The sequence below is a fragment of the Salvelinus alpinus genome, chromosome 4 (genome assembly GCF_045679555.1).
Source record: "Salvelinus alpinus chromosome 4, SLU_Salpinus.1, whole genome shotgun sequence".
Lineage (NCBI taxonomy): Eukaryota > Metazoa > Chordata > Actinopteri > Salmoniformes > Salmonidae > Salvelinus > Salvelinus alpinus.
In genome coordinates, this window is record NC_092089.1 from 24,648,021 (window position 1) to 24,667,529 (window position 19,509).

The window sequence follows — 19,509 nt, forward strand, 5'->3', positions numbered from 1 at the left end:
GCCACAGACATATGGTGAGCAATATGTTTGGAACATCGAATCACAATAAAATCACAGTATAGAATCGCAATACGTGTAGAATCATGAGAATCGTAATACATATCATATTAACACCTTATAATTGTGATAACATTGTATCGTGAGGTCCCTGGCAATTCCCAGCGCTACTATCCAACACACCCATAATGTCTGGAACGTATATCTGCCATACCCATTCATAACATCAAACATTTTGTCTATGAAGTCTGCTCCCCTTCTAGCCTGGCATTGCATGACAAGCGGCATCGTGTTTTAGTTAAAGCTACAGTCTGAGATTTGGGACGCTGTTCAATTTTCAGCTGTATACCAAAACAAGTGGTGGGGAGGGACACCACTTTGTTGCGAATCACAGACTGTAGCTTTAACTGTGTGGTTGGTCTAGATTAGACAGTTTTATAGATAGGGCTTATACAGTATATGCATGGTTCAACAGTCAAAGCTGCTTAACTAGTTTTGGTGAGATAGAAGGAAATTAGGAAATGTTTTTTTATTGTCTTTGTTTTACAGAATAAGTCTGTGGTTCCTTGAAACATTGTCTTAGTCCCAGTAAGTCCGAGCTAATTTGAGGAACAGACATCGATTTAAATGGGGCAAAAAATATATGGATTTTTGTTATTTGCATTTAGTGTAATGTGGATGATACTGCAATGGAATGGTTGCAAATCTTAAAGAAATTATGTGCCATTTAAAAAATATATAGTTGTTAAATCATGAACAATTCTACATGATAGCTTATTATAGAGCCTAAAATGTTAGCTTGACTACTGCATCCCTACTGTATATTCAGACCAGAATCACTAAATAATCTGAGTAAATGTATCCCCCTGTATTGGACCCTCAGGGAATCATAAAGCAAAACCTGGGCAGCATTTCAAATGATGTACAGTAAGTGTCTTTGACAAGTTTTCATTGTATATACACTGAACAACAACAAAAACGCAACACGTAAAATGTTGGTCCCATGTTTCCCAGAAATGTTTCACACACACAAAAAGATTATTTCTCAAATTCGTTTTTTTTTCATCGGTTAGTGAGCATTTCAACTTTGCCAAGACAGGTGTGGCGTATCGGGAAGCTGAACACACAACATGATCATTACACAGGTGAACCTTTCACTGGGGACAATAAAAGGCCACTGTAAAATGTGCAGTTGTGTCACACAAAACAATGTCACAGATGTCTCAAGTTGAGGGAGCGTGCAATTGACATGCTGACTGCAGGAATGTCCACCAGCGCTGTTGCCAGAGAAGATAATGTTAATTTCTCTACCATAAGCCACCTCCAACGCCATTTTAGAGAATTTGGCAGTACTTCCAACCGGCCTGATAACCGCAGACCACATGTAACCACGCCAGTCCATGATCTCCACATCTGGCTTCTTCGACTGAGGGATCGTCTGAGACCAGCCACCCGGACAGCTGATGAAACTTTGGGTTTGCACAACCAAATAATTTCTGCACAAACTGTCAGAAACCGTCTCAGGGAAGCTCATCTGTGTGCTCGTCGTTCTCTCCAGGGTCTTGACCTGACTGCAGTTTGGCATCATAACTGACTTCAGTGGGAAAATGCTCACCTTCAATGGCCACTGGCCAGCTGGAGAAGTGTGATCTTCACAGATAAATCTCGGTTTCAACTATACCGGCCAGATGGCGTCGTGTGGGTGAGCGGTTTGCTGATTTCAACATTGTGAACAGAGTGCCCCATGGTGGCGCTGGGTTATGGTATGGGCAGGAATAAGCGGGAAACGAACACAATTCCATTTTTATCGATGGCAATTTGAATGCACAGAGATACCGTGATGAGATCCTGAGGACCATTTTTGTGCAATTCATCCACCGCCTTCACCTCATGTTTCAGCACGATAATGCACGGCCCCATGTCGCAAGGATCTGTACACAATTCTTGGAAGCTGAAAATGTCCTAGTTCTTCCATGGCCTGTTTACTCACCAGACATGTCAACCATTGAGCAAGTTTGGAATGCTCTGGACCAGCGTGTACAAAAGCGTGTTCCACTTCCCGCCAATATCCAGCAACTTTGCTGGTGGAAAAACATTTCACAGGCCACAATCAACGGCCTGATCAACTCTATGTGAAGGAGATGTGTCACACTGCATGAGGCAAATGGTGTCACACCAGCTACTGACTGGTTTTCTGATCCCCACCCCTACATTTTTAAGGTATCTATGACCAACAGATGCATATCTGTGTTCCCAGTCATGCGAAATCCTTAGGGCCTAATTTATTTATTTCAATTGACTATTTTCCTTATATGAACTGTAACTGAGTAAAATCTTTTAAATTGTTGCATGTTGCATTTATATTTTTGATCAGTGTAGCAAACTTGTAGCTAGCTAAACAATGAACCACTGCATGAATCAGCAGGTAGCTAACCAACCAGGTTCAATGTTAGCTAGCCAAGCAAATGGCTCTGAGATACGAATAATAAGATCATACATGTAGCGTTAGCTAGGGAGCCAGCCAGCTAACGTTAGTTAGCTAACAGTACACTTTAACTTGAAATGAAACCACTTTCTTACCCATATACATGGACGCGTATCCTGTCATGGATGCAATGGTTGCCGTTAGTTTGAAGATGTAATCCGGAGACAGGTGTTTCTCCATCTCCTTAGCTATCATACTCGAAATGAAAAAAGTGGAGAGCAACACTTATGCATTTTACTATGCGATGCATTTTTTAAAGGATTACAGGATTACCAACACATACTGACCAGCTCAAATAGACAAAAGCATGCTGTACTCCTTGGGCTACAATACCTATTTTGCCAATTGTCCTGGACCCCTTTTACTACACGAAAGCCTGCTAATCCATCACGTCTTGACTACCGACGTAATCTGCCGAGGGTTCTTTTTGCAACAAGCCCCTCCGTCACGATGTCCCCTGAATGCCCATCTGCTAGCCTGTTAGCCGCGGACCGCTAGCTGTCTAGAGCATATCGGACTGTTAGCTGAATAGGTCCATCAGCCAATTTCTTGGGCCACTAAACCTATTTTGCACGGAACCCTACTAATCCATCACGGCTGGTCTGCCGACGGAACCGCACGAGGAGGCTACAACAGACTACTTCCGTCGCGACGTACCTCTAAGGCCTTTCTGCTAGCTTGCTTACCCCGGGCCGCTAGCTGTCTGAATCGCCGTGTCTCCAGCCAGCTTAACTACTCACTGGACGACGATCACTCGGCTACGCATGCCTCTCCCTAATGTCAATATCCCTTGTCCATTGCTGTTCTGGTTAGTGATTATTGTCTTATTTCACTGTAGAGCCTCTAGCCCTGCTCAATATGCCTTAGCTAACCCTTCAGTTCCACCTCCCACATATGCAGTGACATCACCTGGTTTAAATGATCTTTCTAGAGACAATATCTCTCTCATCGTCACTCTATGCCTAGGTTTACCTCCACTGTATTCACATCCTACCATACCTTTGTCTGTACATTATGTCTTGTATCTATTCTATTGTGCCCAGAAACCTAGCTCCACTCCCATTCCCCAGGCGCTCTCATTTGTTGATTTCTGTAACCGTAAAAGCCTTGGTTTCATGCATGTTAACATTAGAGGCCTCCTCCCCAAGATTGTTTTATTCACTGTCTATGCACACTCTGCCATCCAGGATGTCCTAGCCGTGTCTGAATCCTGGCTTAAGTACCGTTTTGTTTTGGTCCGATCAAAATATTCCCCCTAAAAGCAATGCCAAGCATTTTTCTGCTCCATAAAGTAGTCAAACAGGCTAGACACTGCAGTGAGATCATGAACCTAGGCGACACTTTCTGGCTCTGGGTTGGACTTTCCTGTTATTATGATGATTGAGTTCAGTGACAGGCAGATATATCCCCATTCCGTTCTATTCATTAGGCAGGCAGGTTGTGGGAAACTGTTCTAATCGTCAGAATCTGTTTTTCTTGCCAGACAGGAGAGGGATATATCTCCACACACAGGTGTGTTTTAGAGTTATGAAACATTCACATTAAATGTTAGAGATAGCAGAGAATTGCTGACATCTGTCAGTTAACCATCATTCAACCAGTATTGCAACCAAGTCACTTGTGGACCTATGGTCATTTATAACAGTGTATGCCGGTTTCTGTCTGCCTCTTCTACACCTGTCTCTAGAAGAAAACATGCGTGACATCATTTGCTCATCAGGAAAGGATTGAGGAAGTAATGGCAGTTACTGGTACATGTGTATTTATAGCGAACAACCAGGTGAAATTGAAAGAGTTACAATCATCTGTCTTCTTCTTTGATTGATGACTAGATAATGTGTTGTCAGATGCTGAATATCATGTTTTTCTTGAGACTAGTTGGCCAATAAGTTTAACTGAGGTTGGCTAAGATAATCCTGCCAAAAGATGTCAAACCAGTACATGGTTCATATAAGACAGTTAAAAAATACTGTTTTGGGAATCTTGTAGGTACTGTACATCTACAGATAGGAGGGCTTACGAGGCAGGGTGCAATAGTACATAGGATTACTTTAAGAATATACATACGTGGAGGTATAATCATAACTCATTCTCATCTCAAATGGAAGAGTGGCTACAGACTCATCATCAGCGCTGACTCACAAGACTAAAGGTGACTATTTTATTTTTCACATTCTAACATTACACTATCGTAAGCAGCATGAGTCCACGGACCCATCCTGCCTGGTGTCACGCCCTGACCGTAGAGAGCTTTTTATGTCTCTATTTTGGTTTGGTCAGGGTGTGATTTGGGTGGGCATTCTATGTTCTTTTTTCTATGATTTGTATTTCTGTGTGTTTGGCCGGGCGTGGTCTCAATCAGAGGCAGCTGTCTATCGTTGTCTCTGATTGAGAACCATACTTAGGTTGCCTTTTCCCACCTGTCTGTGTGGGTAGTTAGTTGTCTATGTGTTGTTGCCTGTCAGCACTCATTTTTGTATAGCGTCACGGTTCGTTTGTTATTTTATTCGTTTGTTTAGTGTTCGTTCTTTAAATAAATTAGTATGTACGCATCCCACGCTGCGCCTTGGTCACCTTCTTTCCAGGACGATCGTTACAGAACTACACACCACCAAAGGACCAAGCAGCGTGGACGAGAGGACTGGACATTGGAGGACATCCTGGACGGCAAGGGATCCTACACATGGGAGGAGATCCTGGCTGGAAGGGATTGCCTCCCATGGGAACAGGTGGAGGCACTCAGGAGAGCGGAAGCAGCAGGAAAAGGGAACCGGCGTTATGAGGGAATACGGCTGGCAAGGAAGCCCGAGAGGCAGCCCCCCAAAAAGTTTTGGGAGGGGCACACGGGGAGTGTGGCTGAGTTAGGTTGGAGACCTGAGCCAACTCCCCGTGCTTACCGTGGCGGGCGTCGTACTGGTCAGGCACCGTGTTATGCGGTGGAGCACACGGTGTCTCCAGTACGCGTTCTTAGCCCGGTGCGCTACATCCCAATCCCCGCATCTGCCGGGCTAGGGTGAGCATCCAGCCAGGACGGAGTGTGCCAGCCCTGCTCTCCAGACCTCCAGTACGTCTCTACGGCCCAGGATAACCTGCACTGGCTCTGCGCACTGTGTCTCCAGTGCGTCTGCACAGCCCAGTGCGTCCTGTGCCTGCGCCCCGCACGTGCAGGGCCAAAGTCACCATCCAGCCAGGACGGGTTGTGCAGGCTCTTAGCTCGAGACCTCCAGTGCGCCTCCACGGCCCAGTGTATCCGGTGCCTCGGCCAAGGACAAGGCCTCCTGCATGTCTGCCCAGCCTGGTGAGTCCTGTGCCTGCTCCCAGAGCCAGGCCTCCTGTGTGTCTCTCCACTCCAGTGATGACCCATGGCAAGAAGCCTCCAGTGTTGATCCATGGCAAGAAGCCTCCAGTGATGATCCATGGCAAGAAGCCTCCAGTGATGATCCATGGCAAGAAGCCTCCAGTGATGATCCATGGCAAGAAGCCTCCAGTGATGATCCATGGCACGAAGCCTCCAGTGATGATCCATGGCAAGAAGCCTCCAGTGGTGATCCATGGTACGAAGCCTCCAGTGATGATCCATGGCACGAAGCCTCCAGTGATGATCCATGGCACGAAGCTTCCAGTGATGATCCATGGCAAGAAGCCTCCAGGGGTGAGACATGGCACGAAGCCTCCAAAGGGGGTCTCCAGTCCGGAGCCTCCAGCCCGGAGCCTCCAGAGACGGCCTCCAGCCCGGAGCCTCCAGAGACGCCCTTCAGTCCGGAGCTTCCAGAGGCGCCCTTCAGTCCGGAGCTTCCAGAGGCGCCCTTCAGTCCGCAGCTTCCAGAGGCGCCCTTCAGTCCGCAGCTTCCAGAGGCGCCCTTCAGTCCGGAGCTTCCAGAGGCGCCCTTCAGTCCGGAGCTTCCAGAGGCGCCCTTCAGTCCGGAGCTTCCAGAGGCGCCCTTCAGTCCGCAGCTTCCAGAGGCGCCCTTCAGTCCGCAGCTTCCAGAGGCGCCCTTCAGTCCGGAGCTTCCAGAGGCGCCCTTCAGTCCGGAGCTTCCAGAGGCGCCCTTCAGTCCGGAGCTTCCAGAGGCGCCCTTCAGTCCGGAGCTTCCAGAGGCGCCCTTCAGTCCGGAGCTTCCAGAGGCGCCCTTCAGTCCGGAGCTTCCAGAGGCGCCCTTCAGTCCGGAGCTTCCAGAGGCGCCCTTCAGTCCGGAGCTTCCAGAGGCGCCCTTCAGTCCGGAGCTTCCAGAGGCGCCCTTCAGTCCGGAGCTTCCAGAGGCGCCCTTCAGTCCGGAGCTTCCAGAGGCGCACTCCAGTCCGGAGCCTCCAGAGACGCCCTCCAGTCCGGAGCTCCCAACGAGGGTCCCCAGTTCGGCCCCCACAATGAGGGTCCCCAGTCCGGGGCCCGCTACGAGGGTCCCCGCTCTAGAGGCGCCACCTAAGTGGGCCAAGCCAGAGGTGGAGCGGGGTCTACGTCCCGCACCAGAGCCGCCACCGCGGCGAAATGCCCAACCAGACCCTCCTACACAGGTACAGGTTTTGCGGCCGGAGTCCGCACCTTTGGGGGGGGGGGGGGATACTGTCACGCCCTAACCGTAGAGAGCTTTTTATGTCTCTATTTTGGTTTGGTCAGGGTGTGATTTGGGTGGGCATTCTATGTTCTTTTTTCTATGATTTGTATTTCTGTGTGTTTGGCCGGGTGTGGTTCTCAATCAGAGGCAGCTGTCTATTGTTGTCTCTGATTGAGAACCATACTTAGGTTGCCTTTTCCCACCTGTCTGTGTGGGTAGTTGTCTATGTGTTGTTGCCTGTCAGCACTCATTTTTGTATAGCTTCACGGTTCGTTTGTTATTTTGTTAGTTTGTTTAGTGTTCGTTCTTTAAATAAATTAGTATGTACGCATCCCACGCTGCGCCTTGGTCTCCTCTCTTTGACGGCCGTGACACCTGGTCGCTCTGGATAAGACTATGTGAGTGTTGTAACAGACTGCAACCAACTTCAGACAATAATAGAGACAGAAAATGTAGTATCTCATCTGGCCCGCTAGAATTAACCTGAAATACATGTACTGAATCAAATCTTCTACAATAAAATAGGCATTTGAGCCAATGAACTAACCACCCTATTAATGACCCAATCCATATGTAGACACAACTAAAGATGACAAGACTGACTGATTCTAAAATATAATAATAAACATTCTAACAAGATTTAGAATTGACATTTTTCCTGTGTAACTACATGATCCAGCAGACAAATGACAACTATCGCGTACAATCACATGACTGTATCTTGCTGTCTGTGCCTAATGCCTGTACAGAGCTGGGTAAAAAAAAACAGAGCTGGATAAAAAACAAAGCTGGATAAATAACAGAGCTGGATAAAAAACAAAGCTGGATAAATAACAGAGCTGGGTAAAAAACAAAGCTGGATAAAAAACGGTATAAAAAACAGAGCTGGGTAAAAAACAGAGCTGGGTAAAAAACAGAGCTGGTTAAAAACAAAGCTGGTTAAAAAAACGAGCTGTGTAAAAATCAGAGCTGGGTAAAAAACAGAGCTGGGTAAAAAACAGAGCTGGGTAAAAACAAAGCTGGTTAAAAAAACGAGCTGTGTAAAAATCAGAGCTGGGTAAAAATCAGAGCTGGGTAAAAATCAGAGCTGGGTAAAAAACAGAGCTGGGTAAAAAACAGAGCTGGGTAAAAACAGAGCTGGGTAAAAAACAGAGCTGGATAAAAACAAAGCTGGTTAAAAAAACGAGCTGTGTAAAAATCAGAGCTGGGTAAAAATCAGAGCTGGGTAAAAAACAGAGCTGGGTAAAAAACAGAGCTGGGTAAAAATCAGAGCTGGGTAAAAAACAGAGCTGGGTAAAAAACAGAGCTGGGTAAAAATCAGAGCTGGATAAAAACAGAGCTGGATAAAAACAGAGCTGGGTAAAAAACAGAGCTGGGTAAAAAACAGAGCTGAATAAAAACAGAGCTGGGTAAAAAACAGAGCTGAATAAAAACAGAGCTGGGTAAAAACAGAGCTGGATAAAAAACAGAGCTGGGTAAAAACAGAGCTGGGTAAAAAAACAGAGCTGGATAAAAACAGAGCTGGGTAAAAACAGAGCTGGGTAAAAACAGAGCTGGATAAAAACAGAGCTGGGTAAAAAACAGAGCTGGATAAATAACAGAGCTGGGTAAAAACAGAGCTGGGTAAAAACAGAGCTGGATAAAAAACAGAGCTGGGTAAAAACAGAGCTGGGTAAAAACAGAGCTGGGTAAAAACAGAGCTGGGTAAAAAACAGAGCTGGATAAATAACAGAGCTGGGTAAAAACAGAGCTGGGTAAAAACAGAGCTGGATAAAAAAACAGAGCTGGGTAAAAACAGAGCTGGGTAAAAACAGAGCTGGGTAAAAAACAGAGCTGGGTAAAAAACAGAGCTGGATAAAAACAGAGCTGGATAAAAAACAAAGCTGGGTAAAAAACAGAGCTGGGTAAAAACAAAGCTGGGTAAAAAACAGAGCTGGATAAAAACAGAGCTGGGTAAAAACAGAGCTGGGTAAAAAACAGAGCTGGGTAAAAAACAAAGCTGGGTAAAAACAGAGCTGGATAAAAACAGAGCTGGATAAAAACAGAGCTGGATAAAAAACAGAGCTGGGTAAAAACAGAGCTGGGTAAAAACAGAGCTGGTAAAAACAGAGCTGGGTAAAAAACAGAGCTGGATAAAAACAGAGCTGGGTAAAAAACAGAGCTGGATAAAAACAGAGCTGGATAAAAACAGAGCTGGGTAAAAACAGAGCTGGGTAAAAACAGAGCTGGATAAAAACAGAGCTGGAAAAAAACGAGCTGTGTAAAAATCAGAGCTGGGTAAAAAACAGAGCTGGGTAAAAACAGAGCTGGGTGAAAAACAGAGCTGGGTAAAAACAGAGCTGGGTAAAAAACAGAGCTGGGTAAAAAACAGAGCTGGGTAAAAACAGAGCTGGGTGAAAAACAGAGCTGGGTGAAAACAGAGCTGGGTGAAAACAGAGCTGGGTAAAAAACAGAGCTGGGTGAAAACAGAGCTGGGTGAAAACAGAGCTGGGTGAAAACAGAGCTGGGTGAAAACAGAGCTGGGTGAAAACAGAGCTGGGTGAAAACAGAGCTGGGTGAAAACAGAGCTGGGTAAAAAACAGAGCTGGATAAAAAACAGAGCTGGGTAAAAAAACAGCTTGGTAAAAAACAGAGCTGGATAAAAAACAGAGCTGGGTAAAAAACAGAGCTGGGTAAAAAACAGAGCTGGGTGAAAACAGAGCTGGGTGAAAACAGAGCTGGGTGAAAACAGAGCTGGATAAAAACAGAGCTGGGTAAAAAACAGAGCTGGGTGAAAACAGAGCTGGGTGAAAACAGAGCTGGGTGAAAACAGAGCTGGGTGAAAACAGAGCTGGGTAAAAAACAGAGCTGGATAAAAAACAGAGCTGGGTAAAAAAACAGCTTGGTAAAAAACAGAGCTGGATAAAAAACAGAGCTGGGTAAAAAACAGAGCTGGGTAAAAACAGAGCTGGATAAAAACAGAGCTGGATAAAAACAGAGCTGGGTAAAAAACAGAGCTGGGTAAAAACAGAGCTGGGTAAAAAACAGAGCTGGATAAAAAACAGAGCTGGATAAAAAACAGAGCTGGATAAAAACAGAGCTGGGTAAAAACAGAGCTGGGTAAAAAACAGAGCTGGGTAAAAAACAGAGCTGGGTAAAAAACAGAGCTGGGTAAATAACAGAGCTGGGTAAAAAACAGAGCTGGATAAAAAACAGAGCTGGATAAAAACAGAGCTGGGTAAAAAAACAGAGCTGGGTAAAAAACAGAGCTGGGTAAAAACAGAGCTGGGTAAAAAACAGAGCTGGATAAAAACAGAGCTGGATAAAAACAGAGCTGGGTAAAAAACAGAGCTGGGTAAAAACAGAGCTGGGTAAAAAACAGAGCTGGGTAAAAAACAGAGCTGGGTAAAAACAGAGCTGGGTAAAAAACAGAGCTGGGTAAAAACAGAGCTGGGTAAAAAACAGAGCTGGCTAAAAAACAGAGCTGGATAAAAACAGAGCTGGGTAAAAAACAGAGCTGGGTAAAAAACAGAGCTGGATAAAAAACAGAGCTGGATAAAAACAGAGCTGGGTAAAAAACAGAGCTGGGTAAAAAACAGAGCTGGGTAAAAACAGAGCTGGGTAAAAAACAGAGCTGGATAAAAAACAGAGCTGGATAAAAACAGAGCTGGGTAAAAAACAGAGCTGGGTAAAAAACAGAGCTGGGTAAAAAACAGAGCTGGGTAAAAAACAGAGCTGGATAAAAACAGAGCTGGGTAAAAAACAGAGCTGGATAAAAACAGAGCTGGATAAAAACAGAGCTGGATAAAAAACAGAGCTGGATAAAAACAGAGCTGGGTAAAAAACAGAGCTGGATAAAAACAGAGCTGGATAAAAACAGAGCTGGATAAAAAACAGAGCTGGATAAAAACAGAGCTGGGTAAAAAACAGAGCTGGATAAAAAACAGAGCTGGATAAAAACAGAGCTGGGTAAAAAACAGAGCTGGGTAAAAAACAGAGCTGGGTAAAAACAGAGCTGGATAAAAACAGAGCTGGGTAAAAACAGAGCTGGGTAAAAAACAGAGCTGGGTAAAAACAGAGCTGGATAAAAAACAGAGCTGGGTAAAAACAGAGCTGGATAAAAAACAGAGCTGGGTAAAAACAGAGCTGGGTAAAAAACAGAGCTGGATAAAAACAGAGCTGGATAAAAAACAGAGCTGGGTAAAAACAGAGCTGGATAAAAAACAGAGCTGGGTAAAAACAGAGCTGGGTAAAAAACAGAGCTGGATAAAAACAGAGCTGGATAAAAAACAGAGCTGGATAAAAACAGAGCTGGGTAAAAAGTAAAAACAGAGCTGGGTAAAAACAGAGCTGGATAAAAAACAGAGCTGGGTAAAAACAGAGCTGGGTAAAAACAGAGCTGGGTAAAAAACAGAGCTGGGTAAAAAACAGAGCTGGGTAAAAACAGAGCTGGGTAAAAACAGAGCTGGATAAAAACAGAGCTGGATAAAAACAGAGCTGGGTAAAAAACAGAGCTGGGTGAAAACAGAGCTGGGTAAAAACAGAGCTGGATAAATGCAGGAGTTCTAAGAGGAAGCAGTAGAAAAGAAGGACCTGGCAGAGACAGAGAGATGAGAAGCTCTTTTCAGGCCAGGCCAGGCCAGGTTTTCAGGCCAGGTACACAACTAACTAAATAGAAAATGATACATGATACTGGTCTGGAAGCCCTGCATTAGAATATGTAACAATAGTGACGTTGTAGTTGTATGTCACAACGCACGGGAATATATCACTTATAATGTTGACAGTAAGACATTATAACATGTTGATACTCATCATCTCTTGGTACTTGGCCGTATAATATCCCCCTAGAGTCGATTGACGCACCGGTGCATCCATCTAAGCAAAATAATAATAAAAAACATCAAAATCTGTCCGTTTAAGCTAGAGATAATCTTTGCATTGGATGTGTCTCAATCCACTGCTTCTGCCATTTCTGCATCTGCGGTGAAAAGTGTCAGAGCTAGAGCTGTGTTTGTCAGACCATGAGACATGCCAAACATCGGTCTCCTCGTGAAAGTATTATGACCACTCTATTGAAAGATGAGACTCGCATGAACATTTATTTTTGACTGTCCTTTTTGCCATTTATGAATGTGTTATTCAATGCATTTCTATAGGCTTTAGCAGCTAAAGCCTAGAGAAAACAAATAATTATTTTACAAAATGTGGGGATAGCTAAAGAGGTCCTGAAAATCTAATTGAAATAGCTAAATGATCCATAGTATGACCATCGTAAAAACAATTCCAAACCAACTTGTCTTTTTCAGTTAGGGCTCAAATAAATCTGTACCGCGGAAGTACATTTTTTGGGGTCTGTCACGCCCTGGCCTTAGTTATCTTTGTTTTCTGTATTCTTTTAGTTAGGTCAGGGTGTGACAGGGGGGGATGTTTGTGTGTATTTGTCTCGTCTTGGGTGGTTGTATTGTATAGGGGGTTTTGTTGAGTGTATGGGGTTGTGTTCAGTATAGATGTTTAGGAAAGTCTATGGTTGCCTGGTTTGGTTCTCAATCAGAGACAGCTGTTTATTGTTGTCTCTGATTGGGAGCCATATTTAAGGCAGCCATAGGCATTAGGCTATTGTGGGTAATTGTCTATGTGATGTTGCATGTTTGCACTCAGTATTATAGCGGTCACGTTCGTTTTGTATTGTTTGTTAAGTGTTCTTCGTTATTAAAAAGAAGAATGTATTTCTCTCACGCTGCGCCTTGGTCTCCTCACTACGACGATCGTGACAGGGGCACGATTGAAATATAAAGGCAATGTTCTCGCATTGGCAGAGAATGCATTTAAGGGAAAACTGCATAAGTCAGCTGAATAGGAAATCATCTTCAACCTCACAACACACACACACACACACACACACACACACACACACACACACACACACACACACACACACACACACACACACACACACACACACACACACACACACACACACACACACACACACACCAACTGATTAATGGGCTGCTGAATGTTTTTTTCTCTTGCTTTGTTTGATATTTTCTATGTTATGTCTATATCTGATAAGCTACCCAGGAAAGGGCTGAAAATAGATATTACTTAGAAATAAGGTTCATGAAATCAATAACTTGCTAACATCAGATAAGATTAATATATTAGCCGTTTCTGAGACTCACAATTAATTTGGGGTGTTGCTATAGGCCACCAAGTGCTAGCAGTCAGTATGTAAATAATATGTGTGAAATGCTTGATAGTGTATGTGATGTAAACAGAGAGGTCTACTTTCTTGGAGACCTGAAAATTGACTGGTTTTCATTCAACTCAAGAGGTAGCTTCTCACTGGAACCAGTGCCTGTAATCTGGTTCAGGTTATTCATCAACCTACCAGGGTGTTCACAAACACTACAGGAACATGATCATCTACATGTATTAATCACATTTTTACTAATACTGTAGGACTTTGTTCTAAAGATGTATCCATACCCATTGGATGCAGTGATCACAGTATCGTGGCTATATCCAGGAAAGCCATAGTTCCAAAAGCTGGGTCTAAAATTGTGTACAAGAGATCATCCAAAATATTTAGCTGTGACTCTTAGGTGGATAATGTTACAAATATGTGTTGGTCTGATGTGATTAATAAGGAGCATCCAGATGCTGCACTTTATACATTTAGAAAATTGCTTCTTCCAGTTATTGATAAACATGCACCTGTTAAGAAACTTACTATTAGAACTGTTAAGGCTCCATGGATAGATGAGGAATTAATAAATGGTATGACTGAAAGAGATGGGGAAAAGGAGTGGTTAATAAATCTGGCTGCACATCTGACTGGCTGACTTATTGCAAATTGAGAAACTATGTGACTAAACCGAAGAAAAAAATAAGAAACTGTATTATAAATCCAAGACCAATGATATAAAGAATGATGGGAAAAAAATGTTGTAGTACTTTAAATTAAATTATGGTCAAACTCCTTCTTTCATTGAATCAGATGGCTTATTCATCACCAAACCATTTGATGTTGCCAATTATTTTAATGATTACTTTATTGGCAAAGTGGGCAAACAGGCAGGAAATGCCAACAACAAACAGTGAGCCATCGTACACATGTATGAAAAAACTAATAATGAAAGAAAAGCATTGCAAGCTAGAATTTTGTCAAGTTAGTGTGGTTGGAAAAGTATTGTTATCAATCAATGATGACAAACCTCCTGGCATTGACAGCTTAGACGGAAAGCTACTGAGGATGGTAGCTGACTCTATTGCCACTCCTTTCTGTCATACATTTAATCTGAGCCTAAAGGAAAGTATTTGTCGTCCGGCCTGGAGGGAAGCCAAAGTCATTCCCCTACCCAAGTGGTAAAGCGGTCTTGTCACGATCGTCGTATTGTGAAAGAGAGGAGGACCAAGGCGCAGCGTGATAGCAATACATCTTCTTGTTTAATGAAGACGAAAAAACGAAGAACACTTTACACACTAAACAAAACAACAAACCGACGAACGTGAAGCTATACAAACAATAAGTGCAGACACAGGCAACTTAGACATAGACAATCACCCACAAACTACCTAATGAATATGGCTGCCTAAATATGGTTCCCAATCAGAGACAACGATAGACAGCTGTCTCTAATTGAGAACCAATCTAGGCAACCATAGACATACATACACCTAGACTGAACACTGCCCCATAAACATACAAAAACCCCTAGACAATACAAAACACATACATCCCCCATGTCACACCCTGACCTAACTAAAATAATATAGAAAACAAAGATAACTAAGGCCAGGGTGTGAGAGGTCTTTACTGGCTCTGAAAGCAGACCTAGCAGCTTGCTGCCAGCTCTTAGCAAGCTGTCGGGAAAAATGGTGTTTGACCAAATACAATGCTACTTCTCTGTAAACAAATTATCAACAGACTTCCAGCATGCTAATAGAGAAGGGAACTCAACATGTGTTGCGCTGACACAAATTACTGATGAATGGTTGAAAGAAATTGATTAACAAGAAGATTGTGGGTGCTGTACTGTTATATTTCAGTGCAACCGAAGATATTATTGACCATAAGCTGTTGTTGAAGAAACATATGTGCTATGGCTTTTCAACCTCTGCCATATCTATCTACTATAATTCAGAGGGTTTTCTTTAATGGAAGCTTCTTTAATGTCAAGCATGCAAAGTGTGGCAGTATTGCAGGGTAGCTCTCTAGGACCTGAAAGCGTGCCCATTGTCACCAACGAAGTCCTACTGGTACTAAACAATGCTTGCTCGATACATATATGCTGAGGATTCAGCTGTTTTGGAATGGGTGGCAAGTAATAAACTGTCCCTGAATATCTTTAAAACTTAGAGCATTGTATTTGATATATATCATTCCGTGAGTTCAAAACCTCAGCTGAACTCATTTTGCATGCAATGACTGTGCCTGTCAGGCAAGTTGAGAAGATCTGAAATCGACTTGGTGCTACCTTAGATTGTGAACAGCCATGGTCAAAATATATAGATTCAATGGTTGTAAGGACTGGGAGAGGTCTGTTCATAATTGTCACACCCTGATCTGTCTCACATGCACTGCATACGCCTTCCCCTAGATGTCAGTAAGCAGTGAGAATTGGAATGGGGTGTATATCTCTATCTGAGGCTGAATAAGACAGGTTGGAATGATGCAAGCCCTCTTTTCTCCCTTCACCGTGACGCGAAAGGGTCACCTGGATTGCCTCCTGAAAACCTTTCGTTATCGACGTTAGATATCTCCGGCTGGTGTATATCTCTATCTGAGGCTGAATAAGACAGGTTGGAATGATGCAAGCCCTCTTTTCTCCCTTCACCGTGACGCGAAAGGGTCACCTGGATTGCCTCCTGAAAACCTTTCGTTATCGACGTTAGATATCTCCGGCTCTGATTTTATTTGATATATGTGTTAAAAACATCATAAACTAGTTATATTAAACCGACTTATATCAGTTTATATCATTTGATTGCGATTTTCGGTATTTTCTTTGTTATGAGTTCTGGTCAGTTGGGCACGTCCATGGCTAACTTTGTTAGCTAATTCCACAGATGAAGACGACATTCTACAACCAAACAACGATTATTCTGGACAAAGGACTTGTACAAGATTCTGATGGAAGCTCATCAAATAGTAGGAAACATTTATGATATTATTACGTATATCTGTCGAAAATGTGTAGACTGTATTCCGCCCAGATTTCGGGCGCTATCTCGCCTATAACGTAAGGTGTATGTCGTACTAAGGTTATTTTTAAAAATCTAACACAGCGGTTGCATTAAGAACTAGTGTATCTTTCATTTGCTGTCCAACTTGTATTTTTTAGTAAAGTATATGATTAGTTATTTGATTAGATGATGTGAGTGTCAGAAATAGATCTGGATTACATTGTGCAGTTTGGCTAGTATTCACATTGTTCAACCACGAATTGTACCGCTAAATATGCACATTTTCGAACAAACCATATATGTATTGTGTAATATGATGTTATAGGACTGTCATCTGATGAAGTTTTGAGAAGGTTAGTGAAAAAATTAATATATTTTGCTGGTTTATTCGCTATCGCTAACGTGCATGAATCAATGCTGCTGTGTGGTTGGCTATTGTAGTAAGCTAATATAATGCTATATTGTGTTTTCGCTGTAAAACACTTAAAAAATCTGAAATATTGGCCGGATTCACAAGATGTTTGTCTTTCATTTGCTGTACACTGTGTATTTTTCATAAATGGTTTATGATGAGTATTTAGGTAATTCACGTTGGTCTCTGTAGTTATTCTAGCTGCTTTGGTGAGATTTTGTGACGGTGGCTGCAATGTAAAACTGATTTATACCTGAAATATGCACATTTTTCGAACAAAACATATGCTATACAATAAATATGTTATCAGACTGTCATCTGATGAAGTTGTTTCTTGGTTTCTTGGTTAGTGACTATTTATATCTTTATTTGGTCGAATTTGTGATAGCTACCTATGCAGTAAAAGAATTGTGGAAATATGCGGTTGGGTCTTTTGCTATCGTGGTTAGCTAATAGAAATACATATTGTGTTTTCCCTGTAAAACATTTTAAAACTCGGAAATGATGGCTGGATTCACAAGATGTTTATCTTTCATCTGGTGTCTTGGACTTGTGATTTAATGATATTTAGATGCTAGTATTTACTTGTGACGCTATGCTAGGCTATGCTAGTCAGCTTTTTTACTGATGGGGGTGCTCCCGGATCCGGGTTTGGGAGGAATTAGAGGTTAAGTTCAGACACTTTATCTTCTACTTGTAATGGGCTTTTTCTAAGATAGTGATTTTATTACACTTTTCTTTCATTTTAATTTCTAACTCTGATTTAACTTTTGCAGAGTATTTAACTTTTGTCCTCTTTGTCTACATTTGTAATGGTAAAGTTATTTTTTACATATTTAAAAAGATTGGTTCATGAATATGCACTCTGTTCATTCTCCATATTCTGTTGCTAAGTGTACTCTCTGTTGGTGTAATTAAGCATGATATCGGTGAATGATCCGATATCATTATGCTATGGATTTTTGAGCCCAGTCAACTGTTGAGTGCATTTTTTGTTGTTGTTGTTGTCAATTCTTGAATAGATTTTTGTATTATGTTACTTAGATTGGTTATGTTACAATAGACTCTAGGGGGTATTTGAAAATATATTTATTATGTATCCCCATGCTGCCAAGGCAGCAGCTACTCTTCCTGGGGTCCGTCAAAATTAGGGAAGTTGTACAATTTTAAAAACATTACAATGCATTCATTACAGAATTCACAACACACTAAATGTGTGCCCTCAGGCCCATACTCCACTACCACATATCTACAATGCAAAATCCATGTGTATGTGTGTGTATAGTGCGTATGTTATCATGTGTTTGTATGCATGTGTCCATGCCTATGTTTGTGCTACTTCACAGTCCCCGCTGTTCCATAAGGTGTATTTAACCTGCTTTTTAAATCTGATTCTAGTGCTTGCATCAGTTACCTGATGTGGAATAGAGTTCCATGTAGTCATGGCTCTATGTAGTACTGTGCGCCTCCCATAGTCTGTTCTGGACTTGGGGACTGTGTGGGGTTTGCATGGGTGCCAGTATTTTAAACAGACAGCTCGGTATCTTCAGCTTGTCAACACCTCTTACAAAAACAAGTAATGAGGAAGTCAATCTCTCTTCCACTTTGAGCCATGAGAAATTGACATGCACGTCATTAATGTTAGCGCTCCGTGTACTTTTAAGGGCCAGCCGGGCTGCCCTGTTCTGAGCCAACTGCAATTTCCCCAATTCCCTCTTTGTGGCACCTGACCACACGACTGAACAGTAGTCCAGGTGCGACATAACCAGGCCTGTAGGACCTGCCTTGTTGATAGTGTTAAGAATGCAGAGCAGCGCTTTATTATGGACAGACTTCACCCCATCTTAGCTACTGTTGTATCAATATGTATTTACCATGACAGTTTACAATCCAGGGTTACTGCAAGCAGTTTAGTCACCTCAACTTGCTCAATTTCCACATTATTCATTACGAGATGTAGTTGAAGTTCAGCGTTTAGTGAATGATTTGCTCTTTGTTAAGTGTTTCAGTCATTTCAGTTGCTGTTGTAGCTGACATGTATAGTGTTAAGTCATCCGCATACATAGACACACTGGCCTTACTCAAAGCCAGTGGCATGTCGTTTGTAAAGATTGAAAAAAGCAAGGGGCCTAACCAGCAACCCTGGGGAATTCCTGCTTCTACCTACTTCTTCTGTGTTTGAGAGGCTTCCATTAAAGAACACCCTCTGTGTTCTGTTGGACATTAACTCTTTATCCACGTTATAGCAGGGATTGTAAAGCAATAACACATACGTTTTTGCAGCAGCAGACTATGATCGATAATGTCAAAAACTGCACTGAAGTCTAACAAGACAGAACCCACAATTATTTTAACATCAATTTCTCTGAGCCAATCATCAGTCATTTGTTTAAGTGCCATGCATGTTGAGTGTCCTTCCCTATATTCGTGCTGAAAGTCTGTTGTCATTTTGTTTACTATGAAATAGCATTTTATTAAAAAAATTAAAAACAAATATGTAACCTTTATTTAACTAGGCAAGTCAGTTAAGAACAAATTCATCTTTCCAGTTTAGATGAGTTTCATTCTTCACTCTGTCCATTTTCCATTCACCAGAGGAACAGAGGAGTAGGATAAGGGTACGGCTAAAGGCTATAAGAACTGATCGTCTAGTGCTTTCGGAACAGAGAGTAAAAGGAGCAGGTTTCTGGGCGCAGAAGAATAGATTCAAGGCATAATGTACAGTCAAGGGTATGGTAGGATGTGAATACAGTGGAGGTAAACCTAGGCACTGAGTGACGATGAGAGAGGTTTTGTCTCATTTAAACCAGGTGAGGTCACCGCATGTGTGGGAGGTGGAACAAAAGGCTAGCTAAGGTATATTGAGCAGGGCTGGAGGCTCTACAGTGAAA